The sequence below is a fragment of the Molothrus ater genome, chromosome 7 (genome assembly GCF_012460135.2).
Source record: "Molothrus ater isolate BHLD 08-10-18 breed brown headed cowbird chromosome 7, BPBGC_Mater_1.1, whole genome shotgun sequence".
NCBI lineage: Eukaryota > Metazoa > Chordata > Aves > Passeriformes > Icteridae > Molothrus > Molothrus ater.
The window spans coordinates 5,119,465-5,146,178 of record NC_050484.2 but is presented as its reverse complement, the minus strand read 5'-3'; the positions used below and the strand labels follow the sequence as shown (position 1 = coordinate 5,146,178).

Below are 26,714 nucleotides of genomic sequence, written 5' to 3'. Positions count from 1 at the left end.
TGAGTGAGAAAGGGAGATGGAGTAGGAGATGTGAACTTTGTTTTCTGGGTCTCACAGGCAGCACTACCTGTAAGGCAGTGTGTTGTTTAACAACTCAGGGGCTGTACCACTTCACCCTTCTCAGTAATAGTATATTCTTGGGGAGTAAAATGTTTGTTTGTTTCTGCTGTCTCAGTGTTATTACTACACAGTAAAGCTTGATGTGTCTTTTGCATTTGTATTTAGTAGATGGATCACACATAGACAAAGAAACCAAACCAAAGGCAGCCAAACCAACAAGAAAATGAAAACATGTGTGTCTGGGTAGAGAGGTTTAATTAGTTCTCCCCTGTGGTCTCTTTCTTGTCCTGCTAACATGGCTTTGGTCAGTATCAAAGCAACATACCTTGTAGTTTCCCAAATATCTATTTGGGTATTGGCGCAGCCAGCAGCTGTGGTGTGTGATTTGTTTGTGCGGGAGAAGGGACTGGGAGGTTTGGGAGGTGCTTGTGTGCCTGGATCTCAGCCTTCACTTCCCTGCAGGAACAGCTGGGAGCTGTGCTGCTCCCTTGGGAGAGCAGGGTTGTGTTTGGTGTCTTTAAATCAGAAACTCTTCAGAAGTTCTTACAGCATTTGTGATGCACCATGACTCAGATGAGGCCCTGATTTCATCTCTGGCTCCATGTCATGTGTCTAGTGTGAAAAAAAAATAATTTCATACTTGGTGAGTTGTTGCATACCACTAAGCTTTTCTTAACAGGATGTTATTTCCATTGATATTTACTATATTAAGACACAAAAAGAACAGTGTACTGCAGCCAGTAAAATTGGTCTGTGAGTGGTAAACAAAACATAATTTTTTAATGTCATGATACTAAATTAATTGCATCTGTGTGAAATAATCCTTTATTGCAGTTTCTGGTTTGCTATTTCTTTCCTGCTATTAAATGCTTAGTCAGGTATGGTAGCTTTGTTTCACTGCCTTTGTACTACAGGTGAGGTTTGTGCAGGAAATAAAGAGCAATGAGTGCTCATTTGCTTTAGGATTTGTGTTTGCTTGCACAATTAACTATGTTCTAAAAGGCTGAAATACCTAGTACATTGTTGCTGCCACTACAAAGCAACACATGCTGCTTACATGTTAAAAATCATTATTTAGGGCTGACTGAATGACAAATTTCTTCCCCGATACTGGTTAAGAGTCTGAAAATATTAGAGTGTTTATTACAAAAATACCCTGTAGAGCTACTGATGGCTTAGACTTACAGTCCTTTAGAATGTTACCAATACCTTAAATAAACTGTGTGACTGCACAGCTAAACATATATTCTGCTGATAAACATATTTTTAGATGTTGATGTTCTTGACTAGGACTGACAGAACTGTGCCAAATATAAATCCCAAATTTGTGAGAAAATTTATTGTCCAAGGAGATAGATAATTTTCTTTGGGCCACTGTTATTGTGATCTTCTCGGAGCCATAATACATGGAGCCAGTTGTGTTTAAGGGTGTAAATATTGCTGTGAATGAGGCAGTGATACAATTCCTGTGAGAAACCTGACGGATAGTTGATGATCATTAATCAGTACTTTTTTTCTTGTTTCTAGATAGAGTGGAGAACAAAGCAAAGTGTCCATCAAATGAGACAGAAATTGTTGTTAATCCTTCTGAAGTGCCTTCTGGTGGTAATGAAAACTGCACACACAGTTAAAAAGAGCCAAAAATAAGTATTTGTCCAGATGAGAACTCGTGAGGAAGAGATAAACAAGGCAACATTAGTGGGGCTGTCAGAATTGTCTGTAAGCCAAAAGAGCAGAGAATAAAGGACACAACATCACTGAGGGCAGCAAGCCCCAAATTTTAACAGTATTTAGGGTATATTCTGATATTTCCAGGGTATGTGTTTATTTGCTGTTTTTCTTATTGAACTTGAAGATGTTTAGCTCCTAAAGCAGAGCTTTTTCTTTTTTTTAATTCAGCTATATGGAAATTTAGTGTGTGCTGAGAGTTGTCAAGTGGAGTCTGTGGAGTTGCAGCAAGGCTGAGAAATATTTCAGTGTGATTGTTGAAATTGGGACTTAAGTTTTCCTGTGGCTTAAGGGATGCTGGAACCAAGTGTCCTTGCTATAAAACTGTTTGGCAGAAGCTGTGCTGCAAGGCCGGCTGCCTGGGCTAGGCAGCATAATTACTTGTGGCAAGATTTTGTTCTGGACTTCAGAGTAGGACATGGATGGAGGAGAGCTGAACTCTGATTCATCCAGAGTCACAGCTGTGCCCTGCTGTCCCCACACATCAGTAAAGTGTCTGCTCTCTGTTGTCCCCAAGCTGCACGTGTCCTTCCCTTTAAGGAGGACATTTGCCTTTCAAGGGCTGCAGAAGGTGGATTGTCCCCTGAGCTGGTCTTGCTGTCACAAGGGCTGACAATGTAGAACTTTGGCTAATGGTACTTATTAAGGGGTGGGCTGGGGCAGCTCCAGTGTTAGTAGCAGAGCTGTGAACTCTGCTCCAAATGACTGAGGACCAGGTGTGAGGTGTTTGTGTTAGCCTTGGTGGGTAATGAGGTATGATGTCCTACCAGCTGCTCACTGCTCTGTACCATACCCATTCTCTCAAATTAACCCTTGTGGTACATCTTTCTACTGAAATAATTCCTTGTCAGAGGACCTGCAGTAGCTGTTTCCCTTCTGCATTGAAAGTTTTTACCTTTTTCTGTATGGACTGTTTTGTTTATTTGGTTGGGTTTTCTTCTTAAGATGTCTTCCTATTCCAGCCCCTGCCTTCCCACAGTGTTGGTTTTTTGGTCCCATCCTGTTAAATAGTCCTGGCATTCCATAGGCTGAGAAACACAGCACATGGCTGGATGCTCCTGAAAAGAGAGGTCAAAGAGTAATAAATGATGCACAGTAGCCTCAATATGCCAGACAGCTGTGGACACTCTATGATGGACTTTAAGATGTCCAAAGAGGACATTTATGGTCTTAGGATGTTTTAACCAATTGCAGGGTCTAATTAAATTTATGTTAGTCTAAAACAGTTGATATTTTATCTGCATTTGAAAGGGGAACACTTTCCCCTTCAGACACTGCATTGAGTTCCTCGTGATCTTTACATCCCCACTTGCCTGAAATTGTTGACATCACCAGACACAGTACATGCTGGCAAACAAGGATGCTTTTATTAAAAAATGTAAATCAGGCCAGCCTGATAGTTACATTTTAAGGGTGGGGAGAGAAAGGCAGTGAGATATCTGTGATTTAATCCCCTTATCATTGTTTTTGTGGCAGTGGGAGCTAGATAAGAAGTCAGGTTTGCAGGGCCAGCTGGTGAAAAGTTGTGTGCATGACTGGGTTGTTGCTGGGCTTTGCTTTGTACTGCCACAGCACAAGTAAAACTTGTGCACGTGCCACTTGGGTGTGTGCTGGCCAAGACCACCTTCTAATCAAAAACCAGCCCAGTTCCAAAGCTGGCATCAGCAGTGACAGACTCCCTTCCTGTACAGCAGAAGCAGAGCTCCACAGTATGCAGCAGATATTGCCCACTGGATGACAGATGCATTTAAAATCAATTGTAAAACTGGATTTGGGATTTTGCAAGTTAAATAGAGCAAGAACACATGCTATTTGATAGTATGTGTGCTTAAAGAGAGAGAACTATATTTCTGACAGACTGAAGTTGTGTGCAAGAATAAAGACAAGTCTTGGAGTCTGGAGAAATAGGACACAGCATGGCACCTGGATGCTGGAAAGACAGGTTTAGGCCTTGTTTTGTAAATGAACCCCACGTGGGTGATCGTGTGTACCTGCTTGGCTCTGTGATGCAAAGATCCCTGATGCTGTCCAAGACCAAGAAATGGGCATGTCAATGGAGAGGTGAAGACAATTAGGTGGTGAACAAACATTGCACTGTTGCAGCTGTAGTGCTGCTGGGATGTCAGATGTGTTTCTGGTCCCTGTGATCAGAGTAGCCACCTTTGGATTCTGTCACCCAGGACTCTATTCTGGTGTATTCTGCTGCCAGAGTGACTTGGTGGCAGTGAGGTAGCTGGGTACAGTTGTGGTAAGGTTCTCTAAAGCTGGGAAGTTACTTTGATTGTGCTCCAGACCAAACTTTTGAGGTCATATAGGTGCCAGTGTAGAGTATGTTGCAGTAGCAGCGCTCTGGGTTTTGAAAAATTATTTTTATTTTTCATTTAGTTTTGGAGGGGTATGCTACATGTATGGGGAGACCAGGCAAACGTCAGTGTGGGTCATTTTTGTGAACTGAGAGTTGAAACAGTCTGTACTGGTACATTTTGTTATTTCTCTGAAATAACACCTAAACTGAAATCAAACTTGTTAAAGAGTTATGTACTGGGAAGACCATTTTAAGGTGTAAAGAGTGGCTGAAAACCAGGGCATTTGCAGTACACAGTGCACTTCTCACCAAGGCCTTGAGGTGGAATGGTGGTGTGGCATTCTGCCACTATTTCTGTTTATTTTATCTTTTCAAGCATCTGTTGTTCCTGTGAAATATTTTCATTGTGTCCTTTTGAAGTATCATTTTGATGATTTGGTGATAGGTGGAAATAAGATGCTGTACCATATTGTGGCTGCCTGAATGGCTGAGTGGCTGTGCTGATGGAAAATGATGGAAGGATCAAGAAATGACTGCTAAGTAGAATATCCCAGCTGTCCCAAGCACTGAGACTATAGCATATGATAGAGGCAAAACCCCTGGGTGTTGCAGAAAAGCACAGACCATAAAAGAAGTTATCACTTAAATGTATAAAACATAAGATAAATATACTTCTAAGAGGTGTCTTACCTTTGCTTATATTGCTTCTCATTTGAGAATGAGAAGGAAAACTGTGGTCAGGTTCCCAGCTCTTCAGTGATTGCTTTGAGGAATATCTGGTTCTTTCTGCTGCGCTGTGTGGGTGGATTGCCCTGCTTTGTCCTCACTTCTTGCCAACCTGGTAGAGATGCCACGAAAAAGAAAGTTGAGGAGTCATTGTGACCATCTCTGCCAGCCTACCATTGTACTGCATGGAGATATTTTCCTTTCTATTATGCTCCTGTATAATATACTGAAAATTCTCGTAGGAAAAAAAATCCCAACCAAAGTACTGACATCTTTTATAGTTTCAAAACATTCCTTTGGGATAGAGGGCATGGCAGTTGTCAAACATCTCTTTATGGTGAATTCAGTGCCCTCAAAACAAAGTGAAAAGAACAGAAGGAGTGAATAAAATGCCTTTCCCCAGAAGGCTGCTATTTGCAAAGGAAACTCTTGTAATGTATTGAACATGGAGATATTAATCTCCTTTTAATACTGTGATATGTTTAAGAGAAGAAAGGGAGGGATTTCCATTAGGGACACTTGAGATCTATGGAATAATTGCCAGGAATAGAATATAAAAAACCAAGATCTACATCTGATCTGCACAAAACTGAAATAGTTGGGAATGTTTTCAGAGTTTGTCATGTTATCACAGGAGATAATTTAGAAAAAAATCAAAAATATTTGTGTCTGATGGACAAATTTCAGAAATAGTATGTTTTTATTTATTTTGTAATATAAATTATTTTTCTGCAGCAGCAGGTATTAGTGAATATCTTCATTAAGTGTTACCATATAGCATTGTTGCAGAAACTAATTTTAATTTTATGTACCATAATGAGGATGGCTTGAATAATATAAGCGAACATTCAAAAGGATGGGAAGATTTCACTCCTGGAATTTAGAAGAAATATTTTAAATTTATTTTTCTTTGTTTCTCCTGAACTACTTGCACACTGTTTGAAACACTTTGAAATTCCAAATGTTTCAGTGCCTGGTCAAAGAAAATCAAGTGACACTGAAGAATAAGGGAGACTTGACTCAAAATGGAAAGCTTTTTGCTGTTTTTATCTCATGCATTTTTCCAAGACTTTACCTGTTTTAATCTGCAGGCAAGACATAATTGAAAAAGAGTGTGTTCCCATGGTTGTTTCATTAATCATGATAAAATTAGATTTACCAAAAAAATTCATCCTCCTGTGTTTGTTTAAAAGTTTTAAATATGTAAATGGGCAGTAAGCCTATTCTGGACAACACAGAAGAGGTAATATTTTTATGACAGCTACCAAGGCAGCTCTATTAATTAGCCCTCTCCATTACAGCAGGAAAATACTGAGATATTGGTTTTTGTTTTTCCCATGGCATCTACAAAATGAGTATATTGTGCATTTTGTCAAAATGATACCTGCAAGCACAGATGTTGTTTTTAAAATAATAATAAACAGAATTATGCCTTTTTTGCTGTAAAACAACATTGAAGGGTATGTTATTGTCGAACAGAACGTAATATGAAAATTCTTTATATCCCCTTGTAAGATGCAGTTTGAGTGGTCAAGTTTAGTAGTTCTGATTATTTTTCCTTAGCTGTTGTCTAAATGTTTAATGGTGAATATAATTTGCCTTTGGAAATTGCATATAAAATTTATTTAGGCTCCTCTTCCTCCCATTGTAAAGCATAGTTCATGTGTGTGTGCTTTGCTGCAAAATTAGCTAATTTGAGAGTCTGATTCCTTGGTATGGAACTTCTACTTTAGTAGAAGGGCAAGGCTCTGGAAACTCGTGGTGAGGTATTTGCAATGAGAAAATGAAATCCAATGACTTTTTTGTTGTGTTAAATACCATAGTAAGATAAATATCACCAGTACAACATCTTTTAAATTGGAAGATTGCTGCTTTAAAATTACTGAACTATTATAAAGAAAAACTGAAGTCTTTTTCTTGCAAGGTGGAGAAAAGAACAGAGTTATCCACAAAATGGCAGAAGAATAACAGATTTAACTTAAAATTTTCCACAAAAGTGATTTGTACCAGCATCACATACCACCAGATTGCTGTTAAAAGTTTATTTGATTACAGGATTAGCCAGGCCACAAACACTTTTTCACTTTTATTTTCCTTCAGAGGCTCTTGTTCCAAAAGAGCGCTGCCTTCCTGGGTGCTTTGTGCAGGTGAAAGTTGCTGCTGTGTGTTTAGCCTGGACAGTTGTGGTCTCTGCTCTTGTAAAATCCACAAGGATTTTCCAGGCATCTGGGAAGGGAGGAGCAGAAAGCATATCTTGTGGTTCTTCTATAATATCTATATATATAGATCTATCTATGTCTCTGTGTGTGCATGGTAACTCCTCAGTGGCTCATCCAAACTTGGTACATGCAAGGTCAAGATCCTTCACACAATTTAGCAGCACATTTTAGCTTTTTTTCCTTCTTAGTTGCAGAAATTGCTTGATGAAAGAATATGGTTCACAAGACCCAGTTCTGGGTCATTTTTTATGTGTATCTAGTCCCATTACCATCTTCAAAAGGCACAGAATATTAGAAGGTGTACTTTTTGTTTTTGGAGGTGATGAGAAATTTGTAGTCTGTGGTCTGTACATGTTTTCAGAAATTTCTCCCCTAAAGCTAAGAAGTCTAAAGAATTGGTGTAACCTCAACCATTATATTCGAGAGCAAGTGTAATTTTATCAATTTATTTTCTAATCTGACAGGAAAATAAATCCTTTCATGTATTCCCTATATGCCATGTAAAGCAGGTCTTATCTAAAGAAATCTTTTTTGTAGCAGCTTACTGAATAATTCACATGATTTCAGAGATAGGGATAGAGTATGTGGGTGAGTATTTTAAGTGATGGTTGGTAAGCAGAACTGGTGTTCTGGACAGGTGTGAATGGCTAAAGCAAAGCTGTCAGTTCATATCATTAGAGTTAACACTGTAAAAGATGATGTGAATGGTTTCCTTGTAAAGATAAAACATGGAAATGAAGAAAACCCTGAGCAACCAGTGTGGTTTTTTTATTTACCCATCTCTTATTCTTCAAGAAAAGGACAAGTGAAGAAAGGCCAGTTCCCTGATGGGGATGATGAGGTGTGTTCTCTTTGCTCGTCTCATTTACCTTGCTTGGTATTTTATTTATGGTCTCAAGTGGGAAGTAGTGCTTTGCCTTAAGGCAAGTACTTTCTGAGCAAATGAGAGTGACAGAAAGCACACAGGCTGTGGCCACACAGCCAGTTCAGGTGTGCTGAACATCTTAGTGATTGTGGTGCTTGCCTGCAGCTCCACTCAGTTCTGCTGCAGCCATGCTAGACCTGCCATGCTGTTGTGGTGGCCTCCTCTTCTGTGCCTTGGCAAAGTAACTCACCTGTGTTAACAGGATCTGTCCTCAGTGCTCAAGAGACCTGCAGGTAACAGTGAGTGCTGAAGCTTTCTCTTAGTAGGGTATTCCAGATTTTGAATCAGACTTGACCAGATGTTCTCTCCTTAGGGCAGAATTATCCAGTTCTTTGGTTCAGTTACCATTATTGCTGGCATATTTGCCTTTGAGCTAGGAGGCAAAGGAGGTTCTAGCCCTAAAGACACCATCAACTCAATGTACCCTTGTTTGTAACTCTGAGTGCATTTGATTTGAGTGATTTTTGCCAATTGCTGCATGGTCATTTGCTCTGTTGAGTGTTCTTTCTTCTGTGGCCAAGTACAGAAGAGTCCTCTCTGAGGTATTTACAGCCATGTAGGGCTTTAGCACAGACATTTTGCCTCTCTGGTGTGCACACCCCATGTCTGCCTGAGGACCATGGTTGGCAGGACCATCCATATCTGCCTGAGGACCATGGATGGCAGGACTTTGTAGCAGTCAGCTGATGGGCAAAGCAATTTTTGTATTGAACTATGATTGCTTATACCTTGAGTTTTGTAAGGTGGAAAGTTGAGATGAGATGTCAGGGCTAAGCAGAGAAATCATGGAGTTCTTGTGCCTTATCTGTTGGATGGTGATGATATTTCCCCTCAACTGTTACAGCACTTGGCTTACATCAGCCTCAGGATTTCTGGAAGCACTAGGAAAAAAGTGTGGGCAAGGACAAAAGTAGCTGGCCTTGTACCAGTGCACTGCTAATATTTAAGTGGTGTAGAGGAAAGGTCCTTGAGGATTACAAGAAGATAGTGGGAAATCAGGGGAAAATGGGCAGAGCAATCTGTTGAGAAGGGAATGCTGAGGGAGAAGTCTTGGAAACTACAAACAAGTGTAGTTTGTCCAGGTGGATGATGACAGGTACTTGAGCACTGACTATCCTAGCCAAAGAAAGCTGATTTGAGCACTGACATAAGGTGGAGTAACCACCCATATCAAAGTTAGCTGACAGTACATGTGCTTCCTGATGTATTCCATGTTTTTATGCAGGGGCCATTAATTCTGCAGTATTCCTGGGGTCTGTGTGTCTGGGTGAGATCTCACACTTAACACATGAAGGGAGGAAGTGGGAAAAATCCTAACACTTGGACAGAAGAGACTGTATTTATTTGCTCTGTTTAGTTTTCAAACAATTTGTCACTCTGGAGATTCTTGACTGCATGTCTTAGAGAGTGTCTGCCTCAATTGGTCTTTACCAAAAGTGTCCAGCTCCACAAAACCACTGCCTGTCTCACTAATGTTACTCAAGAAGACTGGTGAAAGGATGAAAGTAGGAATTGCTTTGTCTGCTGAGACATTGCAAAAGGCTGCACAGTAAATTGAGAATGGTGAAAGGGAGGGAAAGTGTAAAACATAAAACCAGTATAGTGCTTTCAGATAGAAACTGAAAATTGGATGATGTGACTTAGCAGTAGGATGAGTGAATTCTTTTCTGAAGAACTGCAAGCTCACTGTATATAGCAGAGAAAAATTAACTTCAAGTGTAGAAGGGGGCAGTGAGACTGCAGAGTCATGAAGTCAGGTTTTCTGCAGCTCCCATGATTTCTGGGCTCTCTTCAGCAGAGTGAGCTGCTGGAGACAGCCTGAGCAGCAGAGCTGTGCCCTTGGTGCAAGTGTCCAGATAGTCAGCAGCAGAGTTTTCAGCCCTTGTGGTGTGAGGTGTCTGTACCTAACAGCTTTAGGGACTGGTACAGCACCTAGGTTGTGGTTTATGCTTGCAGTGTGCTCTTACAGCTTGTTGTCTTACCACACCTCTGTGAAGCACATGCAGGTAATTCTGCCTGTGGTTTGATATTGCTGCTCCTGAGGAAATTGCAGCCACTAGGCTTTGCAGAGAAAGAATTTGGCATCTGTAGGCCTTTTCTTGTTGTGCTGTCCTCTGCATTGCTCTGTTAATGATCTTACTGGTGCTTTTTGAAACCTGTAATTAGAGTGGGCTTTTTGATTGATGGGAACCAGCATTAAAGGATTAATAGAGTAGAACTGAATATTTTGTGATCCTTGAAGTGTCAACATCAGCATGCATCAGCACATTGCTGATTAGCTTGATTTAGTTGTTGGCAGCCAGCACAAGGCTTTTTCCTGAGATAGTGTGCACTTCAGCCACTGCAGAGGGACTTGGTGTCAGAGTTACTGTGCTACAGGATTAACAAAAAAAGAGAAATCCTGAGCTGCATGCCTTTCCTGTATCAATTGACACAGCAGAAGGCTCAAATCAGTGATGGTCTTGGTTTCATCTCAGAGTGGAAGGGGTAATTCTCATGCAGTGGCAGTCTTGTGCTTATAGAAACCAGTGTTCAGAAAATAATTTTAACACCTACTATAATTGAATAGGATGTTTAATTTTTAATATGTTTGCTCTTTAGATGTTTGTGTCCTGGTTAACTTTCTTTTTCTACCCACTTTCCATTCTTACCTTCTTTAAAAAAAAACAGTGATGGAGTTACTCAGTGGATGTGCGTGTGCATATATATATAGACAAATCCATGCAAACACATCTATCCATGCACACCCAAATACTGAGGACCTGAACTTGTGCAGCTTAGAAACAGTCTGCTCTCCTTCATCCTTCATGTGGGTCCTGAATATAATGACTTCAAGTGGCCTCTGTGGTTAGGTTAACATTGCACCTTCCCCATCTTAAACCAAGACATTGTCTAGAATTTTGACAAGTGTATTCTAATTTATTTAATGCTGCAGCTATACTTGCCTGCTTACAATTGCTTTCTTTGTATCTTTTGAAACAAAACAACAACAACAAAAAAATAGGCTGTCAAAGAGATTATTCCAGTACCAAAAAGTGTTGGTGGAAATATTGCATGAGATCCCTTCAGCCCTGTGCTTGCTATGTCTTGATTTTGTGTGGTTCTGTAATAAGACCCAGGGAGGTTAGCAGGACTGTTTAAGTAGGGGAGGGACTATTTTCATGAATCACAGCTTGCTGAGCCAGAGCCCAGTTTCCTTTCTTGGCTCACAGAATTGTTGCCCCAGTTGCCATTTTAGGGCTACTGGGGCAGTTTTCTGAGTATCTGCTTTGAGTGACCAGTCCCTATGAAATCGAACTCCCTGTTTTGAAAGCTCCTTGAATGTTTGAAAATCTCAGTTCTGAAAAAAAGCTTAAGATGAATTATATATGTAGCATTTTGAAATGTACCTAGACAAGCTCTTTGCTCAGCACCTATAATTACAGTGTTCCAATCCTGAATAGAGGGTTTCAAAAGAAGATAACATTCAAAACTACTCATTAATTGTGTTACTGAGTGTCAGCCCTTTTAATAAAAGAAAAAGTGCATTCTTCCTTCACTGTAATACAAATACAATACAGATAATGTCACTTCTGAAGGAAGGATGATTTAGAACTAGGGTGATGCTTGTGCCTACTAATTAAAAGTTAATAAATCTGTAAAAAATGGGGTTTCTGAGCCAGATTTGAATGAGTTTGAAGTTGTTACTTGTAATGCAGGCCTCTCTGGTAAGGCATACAGAAAGCCCTACTGTGTGTCCTTGCCTTCCCCTATTGACTTTTGAGTGAGTAGTGTCATTAATGTGCTGTTTCTGTGATGCCATTCTCATATATGGTCTAGGAGGCCACCAAGGACTTTGTATTTATATATTTTATTCAGAATTTAAACACCTCATTTACAGAAAAAGTTTTAAAATGAATTCTAAGTTCTGTACACTTCCATGTGTGTTTACAGTATGGCTGTAGAAATAGGCTGAGTGCTGGTCAGCCCTTGCAGCTCAGACAGTGCCTCTTTTGTCACGCTGCAGCACAAAATGTTACACAGATTCTTAATGCACTCGACCTCAGTCACATCAGATGATGTATCACAGACCAAAAAAGGCTGTTAAAGGAACCTTTTAACATTGCTGAGTCAAATGGCTCATTTCAGGAAACACAGGAAAAGGGGTGTTTGTGCAGTCTTTGTGGCAGCCTTCTGCATACACATTACAAAGCAGTCTTTAATTATGGGATCACATTATTACTTGTTTCTGCAGCACTCCTGCCTCATTAAGCTCATGTTCCTCCATTTGGGAACAGCCACTCAGTGCTTTTGCTTTTCTCCTGTATTTTCAGAACACATTTTAAATCTTTGTTTTCTGCAAACTTTGTAAGACTGCTCTTCTGTATCAGTCATTCTTATAGTATCTTGTGTTTAGGAATTCATATTTCCGAGCCCTGCAGTGAATGGGTGGGCACTTCCACTGCAGAGGTGGAAAAAGTCATTTGAAGTCTGAGTAACTTTACATGTAGGTAACCAGTTTTAGCTGCTTGGGGTCACTGTGGAGTCGTCAGCACTGTGCTCTGGCCCTGTGTGAGTAATTTGGGCCTGGAGAAGGGGGTTGGTTACCAGAACCTGGCTAGAGGCTGGAATGGAGCAGTTGTCTAAACTGTGCATCAGGAAACTGGGGTTTAAACTGCTCAGAAAAGTGAATTCTTTAACTTTTTGCTTTCTGGGATGGCAGGGTCTTTTTACTTTATTCAAGATTCATATATCACCCTATTTGAGTATTAAAAGCATAGATTCCCAGAAATTGAATTAATTTGTTATCTAATTAAGATTCCCCAGAGTAATTCTTCATGTGACTGCATATGACATGAGAAACTCCAGAACTCTCATTGATTTCTGATATGAATGCCTTAAATTGAACTTGATTTTTGGGAACGTCACTCTTCTCTGTATTATTGAAGCTTTGCATTTTATTCTTTGATTGGCTGTTTGTTGAAAGGAAGCTGCCTATGGTGGTGTTGAAAGATGTTTTTTTTTAAGTATTAAACCTTAATAGTGCTGCTCCTAGACTTTTCAAAGTTGTGTAGCTGCCATGAGCCTGAGTAATGAGAGCTCATAGCATCAGCTGAGACTGTGAGAGATGTCATCTGACTTGAGGTCTGTAAATGCCCCCAAAGATTTTATAGGGAACTTGCAGCAAATAACTTAATTTCTCTGTGCTTCAGTAACCTGCTGTGCTGGGATAACAAAATCTTTGCTGTATGGTGCTAGAATTGGGAAGGTGAAGATTATAGGCTAGGAGGTGTTTGGACATTAAAATAGTAGGAGCCTGTAAAGGAGAAGGGAGACTGTTCATTTAGTACTTCCTCTTGAAAAGTTGTGATTGGCAGGGCTGAGTGTGGTGATGTGGTTGGAAAGTGGTGGTCAGTGGTGAGGCTCCAATTGACTTTGTGGGCTCAGAACCACATGTGAGAGTAACAGAAGAAATGCTGGAGGATTTTTTTTTTAGCAACATGTGGATTCTCAGCAAAAGAAGACAAAGATACTTCTCAAGCATGTTTTCATCACCATGGAGAAAAGAATAACTCACTTGTGGTTTCCTGACACAAGTGTCCAGGATGGATCTTTAACTCCTGTGAACTGGTGGGATTTCCTGAAATTTTGATAGAGCTGTGCTCATCTGTCCTAAGTAGGAGTCAGGCCTTTTTTTGAGTATGAAATCTGATGGAAGAAGAAAAAAATTCAGGTAATTCTTTTCCTCACAGAAAGCTTCTGACCATGTTAACTCTTACAATGTTCATGCCAATAAATCGAAATATTTTAAGAGGAGGTAATAAAAAAAATGGTTTAATGTTACTTGCAACTGGATAAACAGAATAAACTCTGGAAATGAGAACTGTGATGAGGAAGATATTGCCTATGAATGAGAATGGGGAACAATTAAAAATTTGCAGGCTCTTACGAACAGAAGTACCCTGTCGTGAGGATAAAGGAATTACTTGAATAGAAGGAATGGTAACAACACTGGTGTCTCTTCAAAGTCAGGGTTTTTGTTCGTTACATGTTGTCTTGCACTGTTGGTACCCTTGCAGTGTTTTGAGTTGCACCCTTGAAAATGTGTTCAAACATGAAAAGAAGGATAACAGGATCATCTAGAAAACCAAACTGAAGCTCTGAGGCTCTTTCACTGCAGAAATATTGACAGTGCTCAGTGTTTTTGTGTGAATTCACTTTTTGTGTGAATTCCTGTCCCTGAAACTGGCAGATTGAAGTTGAAAGGGTATGTGCTCCTGGAAAACTAGGCTCTTGGCTTCCATTAAAAGTGTTCAATATCTATCTAGTCCCTCTTTGCACAGCAGAGAAGGTGCCCTGCAGATCTGTTATGTTACTGCTGCTTCATTTCTGAGCCTCAGAGAGATAGTTTCTTGTGTGTAAACAATCTCATATTTTCTGGGGGTTTTAGAACTCATTAAACTTCCATTTCACTAAAGTGGTAAGAGAGGCTATCAAAAGGCCCCACAGCAGATGAGGAATGGTTTTAGGTCAGTTAAAATGAGCATTGAAATTTGTCTTTTTCAGGAAATGGAAGATTGTTTTGTTCTTTCTTCACACAGACTGCAGTGAGCAGGCTGCTGAACCAGTAGGCTTCAAATGTGAACCCCAGTCCAAGATGTCATTTAGCTGAGTGTACCTTCAGGGCCAGGGCCTTCAGAGTGCAGCCACAGACAGCTCCTGCAGCTCAGCTCCATTGCCTGCAGGCAGGTGAACAGCCAGAATCCTGGGCTGTCCATTATCCTCAGTGAGCAGATCAAAGAACGCTAAATGCACAAGGCTGGAAGGAATTGTAAGAGATACAATGCAGATCTTGGTGGTGGCAGCAGGTTGCCATCACAGGATATATCCATCCTGTTTACCTGGTTCTTTTTGACTGTCCAGTGAAGGCAACTGACAGCTTCAGAGGGTTCCTAATTTAGTTGGATTAGCCTAAATCGCCTTTGCAAGTCTTTCAGACATGTTGAACAACTGCTAGCTTTATACTTTGTAGGATTATCTCCTGGGCTAAGGCATGTCTGTGTGTCAGACAACACTTACCAGTATGAGGTTGATGGCTCTGACAGAAGAGCTCTGGAGAACCTGTTAGGAGCCACCTCCTCAGTGGAAGCTGAATATTCAATTGTTCACCTTGCTATTACTGTGGGGTGTGGCTTGCCTCCACCTAAGAGCCAGCACAGCAGAGAGGAATGTGGGCTTGCACTGGCTGAGCAGTGTTGTGTGTCTGGGATCAGCCTGTTGGGTCTCAAATAAGATGGTGGGTGAAGCTGTATGTGGAAATATTTCCTTTTTGCTGCCTCTGCAGCTGCACTTTGGATCAGTGAGCTCCATGGCATTGATTTTTGAATGTGATGAAATACTCATAAAACTCTCTCAGCTCAGTGTTTTTTTCTGGCTGCTCACACAAAGCATTGCAAGGAGGTGAGCCTCAGGCTCACTAACCCTACCCCCCTGGGCACACATTCAACCACCTGCCTCCCCAAGAATATAGGATAGATGTGCTGCCCTTTTCCAGTAAATATGTTAGATTGTAACATATAGAAAGCTAGGTCAGACCAGTTTGTTTTGGTTGGTTCTTTACAGAAGTAGATTTGCTGATGTGGGCCGTCTGTCCTTCAGATATTTATAACTAATTCACAGTTTGTTTTGGGAGGCTGAGTTAGGCTGACAGGTCTCCAATTCCCTGTGTGGTTATCATCCTCTTTCCTTTTTATGGTGGTTGGTGGTTCTGTGCTTGCTTTTAGGCAGTGCTTTGGGTCTTCCCCCATTTCCTGTTAGTTCACTGTGTCAGTGGTTTCATCTATTAGTGTGTGGTTGCTTTCAGTCTGTTGGTTGGGTTTTTTTTAATGATAAAAAAATTTTTAGTAAGATTTCATCTGCTTCAGTTGACTTTGCTGCATGAATCCCTTCTGTGGTCAGCACTGTAGTCAGTTGATGTCCCACCTTTGTTTTACCATAAAATAGGTTTTCTCTGTATTTTTATTCCACCTCTAGCACTTTTCTGCACTTTTTTGGCCTCCTCTGAAACCTTACTGACCTGTGGGGAGTTGCTTAAAATCTGTCTTTTTTTCTTTGAGATTCACTGCCCTTAATCTGCTCTACTTGTTCCTTCCTTATATTTGAATAGTTGATGTTATCATTTTGTCATCACCATTGCCCAATCCACCTTCCACCTTCAGATTTCCAAACAGTTTCTCCCTTTTAGCCAAACCAGCTCCATCTTCTGAAGTGAACTGTCCCCAGGATGTTGGAAGATATATCCAGTTATGCCAATTAATTTTTTGGATAAGCTCAGCTGTCATTATAGTACGTGTCCATCTCTTGGGGCAGGTGTATACTGAAAGGTGGAAAACACTGGACAACTTGAATTTCCTTTGGGATCTTACTGGAAAGGAGTTAGTGAAAGACTTTGGTAGCCAGAGCTGTCAGTGTGACTCCTTGTAGGAGCACCAACTTCTTCACATAAAAGCTGACAGCATTAGCAAATGCCACTGTAGTTACAGGAAAGGGGCAGATAGTTTTGTTCAGTGTAGACTTCAAAGACAGCTCCTGATTTTATCATCCAGCAAGTATTCAGAAGTCAAAATGTGAACATGTCACAGTGCTAATCTTGTTTTCTCTGAGTCAAGCAGTTGGCATGGTATTTTATTAGTTGTCTTTTCCAGAATATGTCCCCTGTTCACCACAGGCTGCATGAGTCAGGGCTGTGATTTGGAAAATCTTGATGCTTTTAAAGTGGAGTTAACTGAGTGTAACTGTAGCAGGAGTGTAAATAGGTGTCTGATTGGTATTTCATGGCCATTTTAGCAACAAGTCTGTTTCCGTTTTATTGTGACCACAGATAGGATGAGTCTGGAGTCTCTAAGGAGTAAATAATTGTGGACCAAGCTGTAAAAATTCTGGAAATTCTGCTTGCAGGAGGTGCCAGAGTTGTGTGCTTGTCCATCATTTGCTCATCAGAAGCTTGAGAAAAGAGATCCTGCTGGTACCATTCCTCCTTGTCTCTTGGTTCGGATGTGAAATGCGGGGCTCCTCAGAGATGGGAGGGTGCTGAATGGGGTTTTGCTCAAGAGGGGAATATTATGTATCAGTTGTTACATGGTTGTGTCTTGCTGACCATTACCAACAGTGCCTGGATGAGTAGCAACTTCCCAAAGAATGCTCAGTCTTTGGTGCATGGCTCTGCACCTGGGGGCGGCACCTTAGACAAACGTCATTGAGTGAGTCTAACCGGCTTACAGCTGATTTTCTTCTCAGACATGTGGAATTAACCAAAGACAATAAGATCCATGCCTGGCCAGTATGTTGTAAGAACTGACTTTTCATTTGCTGGTGTTGAGGGGAAAGAAGAAATAGCTGAGCTTGACTTCCCTTCTTCTCTTTTTCTGGTTACACCTCCATCTTCACCCTCAGTTATGACAGCAGTGTGCTGTAGAGACTTAAGTCTTTTTGTGCTTTTGTAAAGTTCCCCCGTGCTTAAAAGAAGGAGGGAGGGATGGGGTCCTTGCTTTCTGCTCATGAATCAGCTGCTGCTTCCTGTTAACTTTGGCAAGACATTGAATCTGTCCTTCTCTACCTTTCAGTGAAAGTAAATATTTTTCTTCTCTAGCTTTGGTAAAGTCAGAGATGAGACTCCCACTGCTTTCAGTGACACCCCCTATGTTTATGGGTACAGGGGGACATAGCAAACTTTGCTAGAATTACGAGGTGCTTTTATTCCTGCTGACATTTATTTATCTTCTCCCCATCTTCCCCTGTGAAGCAATGAATATCTTAAATAGCTTTGTCCAAATGTGAGTTTTGTTACCCACATGTTGGCAGAAGTTAGTTCTGCAGGTAGAGTTCATGCTGATGGAAGATGATAACCTGGAAAATGATCCATTTGTTGGTTGTTGACATGAAGCTGGGTAGGGAAATCTGTGCTTCTTCCTTCTTAGGCAATTCAATTTGTTAATGCCAACAGGTTTGCAGTTTATAGGTGCTTCTCCCTTGCCTAGCCATTCCCAGCCCAGGATTTGCAAAGCAGTAATTAGTCCTTGTTTATGCCATTGTGATGGTATTATATCCATTGTTAGATGTTTAGCAACTTAAGCACAAGGCAGTTAAGGAGATGCCCAGGCTCCTGCAGTAAAACAGCTGTAGCACCAGAGAATTCTCTGTGACTGCTCAACAGCACTTCCCTGCTGCAGATTTTCTGTGGTACATGATACCACGTTACCTGATACTGAATTAATAGGTCCCATGAGTCTGGTCTGCAGCTTGTAAGCACATCATTTGTTACTGTGCAGTGTAACTGTGGGATTCCTGTCAACAGGTAAGCTTTTGGCAAATTGGGTTGTATTATCTGCCTTGTTTGCTTGCTGACTCCTTGTACTTAGGGCTCTTGCTGTTAGCGTCTTTCCTAATTTTTGGCAAATCATCCCGAGTGAATCTAGATACATGAAAGGTGTTCTGCCTTCAGATCATCTTCTTTCTGTAAAGAAGGAAGGGATTTAATTGTTTCTGTGAAACTCTGATCCTAACAGACACCATAGTGTAGCCTGTGCTTCAGAGGAATCAGCTTTTCCATGGCTTTATACACTTTATACAAAAACAGGCATTCTGGAGGCCTGGGCTCTTTGCTAAGACATGGTCTGATGCAAATCAGGGGATGTAGGCTATGATGGCAAGAGAGGTTCTAGCCACTGAAAAAGACCATTGGGTGTAACTTTGTGCATGTTACTAAAAGCAGAGAAGGAAGGTGTTTTCTTATTAACATGTTGCAATTCATGAGTCTTTAATTCATATAATAAAAATAAAGCTTTTCCCTTTAACAACTGCCACTAACTGAGAGCTCTTGTTTTGTTTCAGATTGTGGAAACCTGAAATAAAATATCCTGTGACTGACAAGGTGACAACAACACTGTGAGGTGGGTTTTCTGTTTTTGTTGGTCTCATATCAGTCATTCCAGGGCTCTGGAAATGCTGCATCTTGACTTTACTGGGATGGATTGCCTAATGAATCTCTGGGGCTTGTTCAAACAAACACAAATGGTTTGACAGGACTCCTCCTATAGCTGCATGTACATGAGTTATGTATTGTTATGGTGTTTTGAACAAAGAAAATGTGTACATTTTCTGTGCTGTGTGGTGAAGGTGTTAATGGCACAGAGGTGGAAACAAGTGAAAATAAAAACATTGATGTTTTTGCCGATTTTTTTTATGTAGACATCTTTTCTGTAGGAAATGTCTTCTTGTCATTGTGAGTTGAGCTGCTGCTGCTGCTGAGCACAAGCACTGGAAGTTGAATCTGTGACGTGGCATTTTTTTCTTTTCACACTTCAGATTTAGAGTTCACACTTAGCAAAAAAGTTCCCTACAACATGTGCTGATCACTTGTGTGTTAGTCACCACATGCTCACCTTGCCTGAGGATTCATTGCACTGTTTTGTTGAAATGTTTTATTGAGGTTGTTTATAGGATATGCACATTTGCAACACAGCCCAGATGCAGAGAGATGCTCATCCCAGGATTTCCCACTTTCACCCCTGGTATTATCTGCTGAGAGGGGAGTTTGTGCAATGGGTGCAGACAGCTTTTAGTTATTTGAATGACTCAAGTGAAAAACAGCACAGAGAGAGCTGGTAAATACTATTTTCACTTTATCCATTGGTTATTGGAAGAAGAATTATTTGGTCATTCTTCTTTCAAGAGAAGTTAAGTTTTCAAGCACCGGGTTTATTTGGTGACACTTCACAGTCATGATGAAGTTGGATTTTGTTCTTGGGTTTGGTTTTTACCTTTTCTATACCTGGTTCCTTTCTGTCTTCTTTATAGGGTGGGGAATGGAGTCGGGACTGGGACATGTATTGCCTGTATCTATGTACTGGGGGTGGTTTCTGGTGACAATATTGCTGCTCTTACTGCAGCCTCACATTTCTCTCTTGGAGGTCATAGTTTTTTCCTTTGTGTGAAGGTGTGAATCTTTCTGGAGGATGTGTCCACAGCCAGAGAGTGAGCAGCAGTATTTGAGTGCAGAGCAGCAGTATTTGAGTGCAGAGCAGCACTGTTTCTCTGCTGGGTGTTTCAGAGTGTGTTTCTTGTCACTAGCTCTGAAATACTGCATTATAGCTGTGATGGGCTGCAGTGCAGATGTACCACTTGTATTTCTCAAGATGTTTTAAAAAACTGTCGCAGTCATATAAGCTCCTCTCTTGCAGTGGGAGAATCAGGGGAGATGTGAGAATTTATCAGCAAGGCTCCTGTTGTCACTGTTCTTGAGTAGAAACTGCCAGGGGCCCTGCTCATGGTATTAATCCTTATCCAGTGAGAAGTGGTCTTAGCTTTTGTTTCAGTGAGGACATGAGGTTTCTTTTCTCTGCTCCTTGTCAGCCTCTGCATGTCATTGAACTTGAAACATTAGGCAAAAAGTTAAATGATCAGGAAGAGATAGGTCTTTCAAAGCTCTAATAAGGTCAAATCCAAAAACTTAAATAGGAAGGAGCGATTGAAGATCTGAGCTAAAAGTGGAAGACAAAGCTGTTTGGTGGGTGCTTTTTGCAAAGAGCAACAGGAGAGTTGAGGAGAACTCATTCTGCATTTCACCGTGCTGGTTTGTGCTTCAGTAGTCTTTGTGGCAGGATTTGAATGTGCTGTCTGTTCTTACCAAAGATTTATCACAGCTGATGTGTCTAACCAGGAAAGTCAGAGCAGGCTGGTGAACTTCAGCTGAAAGGAGTAGGCAAACTCCTGTCTGCTCACAGAATTGAGCAGTAACCCACTTCTCCCAGTGCCTAGAATATTGGTACTTTCAGCTGCATTTGAGCTGCTCACAGTTTATCAATAGAAGCTGTGTTCTTGCATAAATGGAGAGCAAAAGACCTTCTTGTAATTAAATAATCAGTTGTCTAAATCTCATTTTATTAAGCTGAACACACAGTACAGACTAGAGGAGTGGTCCTGCTCCAAGGCTATTTAAACACATCAAACTTCTTCAATTTTATTAGGTTTTGTTCTTTCTCTTTCTGTCTTCCATGTGAATCTAGGGCACATGCAGATCATGCTAAGTTCTCTTCTTCTGTCTTGCTGGTCTTCCTTATAACCCTCTCTTAGGTGTGTACGCAACCCATATAATGGCACAGAGAAGCTCTTCACCTGTTTATTGGTCTCAGACTATTCCATCACTTTCTGAACTGCCCCAAAGCACCTTTTTTGCTCATCAGACAGCAGTGTATCTTGCACAAAAGAATGAAAACAAGACTGTTTGTCTCAGGCTTGTCTCTGCAAACTTGGGCATGTGTTGAACATAAATAGTACCTAATTTTTCTTCACTTGAAGGGCAATAAAATCCCAATCCTCAAAAGAAAATATTAAATGTAAGCAGAACCGTTGTTTTTTACTGGGAACCTGGGGGGAAAAAAAAAGGCTACAAAAAGATGGTTTTATTTCTTATCAGAATATTTCACAGGAAGAATCTAAGTGTATGTAATGGTACCAAAGCCTGTACTTATTCATGGTAAATTTCTTTGTGGTATGAACAAAAAACAGCAGAGAATTTTATCAGAAGCCTGAAGACCTGCATTGCCTAGACTAACATTAGGCACTTTTATGTTATTATTGCTTGCAAGCAGTATGCTTACCCTGCTCACCTTCTGCAGAGAGCAGGGACTGTAGATGAGCATCTCAAGAAGCTGGGAAGGCAATTGTGGTATTTTCGGGGTGCCCCGTCGTGGGGAGAAAATGATGAATCTCACTCCATGTTCTTAGAAGGCTAATTTATTATTTTATGATATATTATATTAAAGAATGCGATACTAAAACTATACTAAAGAATAGAGAGAGGATCCTTACAGAAGGCTCAACAAGATACTAATGAAAAACCTGTGACTCTCCAGAGTCCTGACACATCTGGACCATGATTGGTCATTAAGTAAAAACAATTCACATGTCGGATAACTAATCTCCAACCACATTCCAAAGCAGCAAAACACAGGAGAAGCAATCAGATAATTATTGTTTTCATTTTTCTCTGAGGCTTCTCAGCTTCCCAGGAGAAGAAATCCTGGTGAAGAGATTTTTCCAGAAAATATGACAGTGACAGGCAAAGTGGGACTGAGCCATTTTCTGAAGAACCTCTCTGTTTCCACTGACTCTAGAAGAAGAATAAAGAAATAAAGAATATGTAGAATGACAAATGAGTGAGCTGGTGTTCTTAGAAGCCCTATAAACAGACAGAGCTAGCTGAACATTTGCCTTTGTGTTGTTTTGAAAATATACAAGAACTGACATCACCACTTACACTGTGGAGTCTTGAATACTTCTGTCTTTAAATTGCTGCTGTTCTGGGCTGTTTCTCTTGTACAAGTGATCTGCTGTAGCCCAGCAAATAAAAAATTGTAATAAGGTACCTGATCTCTTGGAGAAATCTAAGTTTCATCCTACCAGGGTGTACTGGTTCTCTAGTTCCCAGTGTAAGATTATGCACCTCAAGTTGTTTTGCAGAGCTGCTCATCTGTACACAGCATTCCCATTCTCTCCTGTGCTAGGAACAGAAAATGTAAAGGGAGCTGTTCCTGAGGAAAGCAATGTCACGTGTGGCACAGAGGAGTGAGAGCAGTCCACATGGTCAAACAGCAGCGTGTTATCCTTGGCCCCTACTTCTTTCTCTGTGACAGGTTTTCTGTATGATATTCTGCTTGTGCTAAAATTTAAAAAAAGGAAAAGAGAAAGTCAGACCTACCTATTGAAACCATTGAGATTACATCCAACTTCCTTTGGAGAGAATTTCTTTGAGAGAGAATCATGTGAGGCAGAAGCTATTTAGACTAAGCCTTCACTATTTACAATGGAATTGTAAGCAACTTGAGCTTGCCCCAAAAATACCTGCCAGCATTCCAGTTGATGGGAGGTGTTCCTTGTCTTGTTGTTCCAAGTTCTCCTCTTGTAAGAAGGAGCCCTGCAGTGGGGTGTGGGGCAGAGGGGAGAGAGTTTCTCCATGGAGAGTTCTCCTGTGGTGTTTGCCCCCAGCAGCACTTTGCTGGGATGTGCAGCACGCTGTCTTGCACTCTCAGTGAGCAATCCTGTTAGCTCTGGGCAGTGGGAGGGCAGTGTCCCAGCCACTGGGCTGCTGAGTTAGAAAAACACATGGCCTAGTCTGTTCAGGATGGAGGCCATCAAACTGTGACATCAGCCAGCCCCAGCTTGTGGCCTTGCAGAACTGTGTGATGCTCCCTGTGTTCGTAGGTGGAAAAGCAGGAAAGATGTTGGTGTGATGTCTTCTTCCCCAGAAGCTTGTGGGTAGGATGGGGACCAGGGGTCCTGTAAGTCCTGTCTCAAGGAGGAAAAAAAGTGGCAGGTGCTGGATGAAGGTGGTGGCTGTAGAATTTCTGCAGACAAACCAGTTAGCACCCACATGACTCTGAAGCAGGTGTGCTTGTGGTATGAAGTCTGACAGAGCAGATTTCTCATTGGCAAGGCTTTACTGGAGTCATCACAAGTATGTTGTTACTGCACAGCAGCAGAACTGGGTTGTTGGTTTAGTTCTCTTTCAGGTGCATTTGGGTTACATGTCCGAACTCCACTTGCTGAAATAACCCAAAACCTGAGATTAGAAATGTACAGAAGTAGGTGTTCCTTTAATGGCCACTTTACTTTTCATCTTCTTCTCTGATTACATATGACATATAAAGATGCACTTTTCTGAGTAATACCAAATGCTTGGGTTACCATTCTACCAAACACCAGATGTGAAACCCAAAGGGTAGCAAGCTGTTTATTGAAGGAGTGTCTGAGCAAGCTGTTCTTATTGATGCCAGCAGCTCCTGAGTGCTAGTTAGTTAACCAAGTAAATGTTTGTGGGTTGTTTTTTAATGGCTAATTCCATTGCCAGCAGTGTCTTCAGAAAAAAAAAAAATAAGAGAAAAATGGAAGGAACAGGTGGTGCACAACTTCTCATTTAAAAGGAAACAGCATATTGTAGAACTGCAAGCATCTGCTTCTACTTAATGCTTAGTCTTCAGTCACTCTGAGATGCCATTCATTTATGTGGAATAAATTGCTATACCAGCTAGTAGGCCCTTACAATACTTTGTAACTTTATTTTATTCAGTGGGGCAAAACCACTTTCCTTAGTACCTCCTGTATATCATACTAGGAGGCTGGAAGGCAATAGGATAAACAGTTTTGATTATATCCTTTTGCAGAGCAGAAAGTAGGAGTTGTACTTTTGACTTCAATGGGAGTAGGAGCCAGATCTTTTTTGTGATGTGCAGCAATGATGTCTTCTGAGACAATCTTGAAGAAATGTTATGCTCTTTAATTCTAACCTGAAAGGTTTAAATTAAGCAAGATAAGTCTCTTTGGAGATAGAAAATATCTTCTATGAGATTATTTGATACAGCAGGAAAAATAGGTATGTTTGCAGGTGAATGATGAAGACCTGGATAGAAGTTTCTCTTCCTGAAAGGTTTTTTGGTATGTGTTTTTTCTCCCTGCCCCCCAGGTGTAGGAGATACTATCTTAATCTACAAGATTTGCTTCACTTACAACCTTTGTAAAGAGTGGCTGTAATGCCTTTACATCCTCAGTGTCTTTTATTATTGGTTGGGAGAGAGCATTTCAGTGTGTGTAGCACTCAGAGGCACAAGCTCTTCTGTTGCTTAGAGCCCTGACTCATATCCTGTTTGTAGATTTTTATCTCCATTTCTTATGTCTTCACAGGTTTCTGGACACATTACCACTTAACAATTGATATGTCAAAAGTCTTTCTTCCAAAAAAGTCATTCATAGTTGTGGTTTTTTGGGTTTTTTTCCTACTGGTACCAGTAATAGTACAACCAGGGTTAAAGCTGTTCAATCTGATAGGGCTGTATGAAGTGTCTCACTGGAGCTCTGCCTAAAGGCAATGTCAGATTTTCTGGTGTGGCCAGGTCTGCAAGATAAAAGGGTTGACATCCTGAGGAAAAAGAGATTACAGTCATAGGAAGAATCAGTTATTTTTCTTCCAGTTCTTAAATGCTGCAGGCATAAACATGCCTCATCATCTAAAGGTAATAGAGTTTTTCCTTTTGTGTTGCTTCTCACCTTGGAAGCCTATGGTATTAATGGGAAGCCATTCACCAAATTCTTGATTTTCAGGCTTTGGAAGGTGGACTGTAGAATTCACTTCATTTGTCTGAGCAATGTATCAATATAGGAGTTACTGACTTTAAAACTTTCTTTAAGTGAAACCGGTGAAACCCAACTGGTTTTGCTTGGAACTGATTTTCCTTATTACTAGTATAATATAGTGTGTGTATATATATGTAAAAAATATACAAATACATAATATAATATATTATTTGGTTGTTTTGTTCTGTGAATGAAACATATAACACTTTTAAGAATACACAAATCATACATCCTCTATTGCATCTCTGGATATTTTTGTGTAGCTGAAATAACTTTGTTAAGTTTGTATTCCTAGCCTGTTAAGACTAGTGTCTCAAATCCTGATAAAATCAAGTCAACTCTACACTTCTAGGAGACGGGATAATGTTTTGATTCTCATTAAAAAAGAGAAAAATACTTCTTTAGAATAGTCCATGTCTCTGTTGTCCATATTTACCCACTGCTGGCACATGGGGCTGCTTATGCTTTGCTGTGTTTCTCCATCCCCTAGGTTTGTAATCCAAATGCTGTGGTGCTTTACATTGCCAGGCATTGATATAAATGCACTTTTCTCACATTTTTTTGTTGTGGTTGCTTTGAGCTGAGCTTCCCAAGATTCATCATCTGAATAATAGTCAATGGGAATGGTGTGGCTGAAAACATGAAAACCTCAATCCTTAGTTTTTAAGTGCATTCTTAGGAGAGATTTAGTTGAGGTATGGAACTGTAGGCATGAATTCAACTGATTAATGTGCTTTTGACAGAGCTGTCTCACTCAGACTGGTCTTTCTAAATATTTCAATGAGAATCTCAGAGATAAGAGAAAAATCAGTGCTTCACAATGGTGCTGCATTTGAAATCCAGAGCTTTATAAGCTTCTGGTAATTACTTTTTTCCTTGAGGTACCTACTGAACTACATAATAATCCTTCTATAGAAAAGATGATGGAAATATGTGTGACAGGGTTAGGAGCCAGGTGGGTGGTGAGGCTCTGTGGTTGAATGTTTACATCTGAGAAAGGCTTTTGGACCTGGCTTAGAAAAACACCACTCAGGGAATAGTGCCTGCACAGAAAATCTGTCTGTGGAGGTGGGGTGGGAGGTAAAGGTGCAGGAGTCACAAATGAATCTGAACTCATCCAAGACTGTGGGTAGAGAGAAGCCCCTGTTCTCCAGCAGTGTGCAGTGTACAGATCTGTGTCTTTGCTCACCTTGTGATGAGGAGGCCAAGTTTAGAAGCCAGAAAAATGCCATGTTACTCTTTTGTGCAGGTATTTTTTTTCCATGGTTGGGGCAGTGAGGAAGGAGCATGCTTGGAGATCCAGTCCTGAAGTACAAAAATGTCTCCATTAGCAGACTCTGTTAGTTTTTCCAGTTTGCATCTCAGGAAATGAGGAACATTAGGATATTAATGTTATTAATTATTGCTGGCAATAAGTAGGCAAATCTGTGACCCTGCTGGGATCAGATTCCAAGCTCCTGAGCCTCATGCAGTGCTTTTTTTTTTTGTTCCACCAAAGTGGCTTTTTCTGTTGTATGTCTTAATTAGCAGCTCAGCCTGATCTAACAACTGAGAAATAGCTTCATAGTGCAAAAAATAACAGTAT

At 40.7% G+C, this 26,714-nt stretch overlaps 1 protein-coding gene across 1 annotated transcript in view; it reads left to right on the top strand.

The window, feature by feature from the left end:
• Positions 1-26,714, top strand: part of MAP2 (microtubule associated protein 2) — a 222,199-nt gene that overhangs the window by 28,816 nt on the left and 166,669 nt on the right. The window contains 1 exon segment of the mRNA XM_036386476.2: positions 18,833-18,891. The gene's annotated coding sequence lies outside the window, so the exon portion shown is untranslated.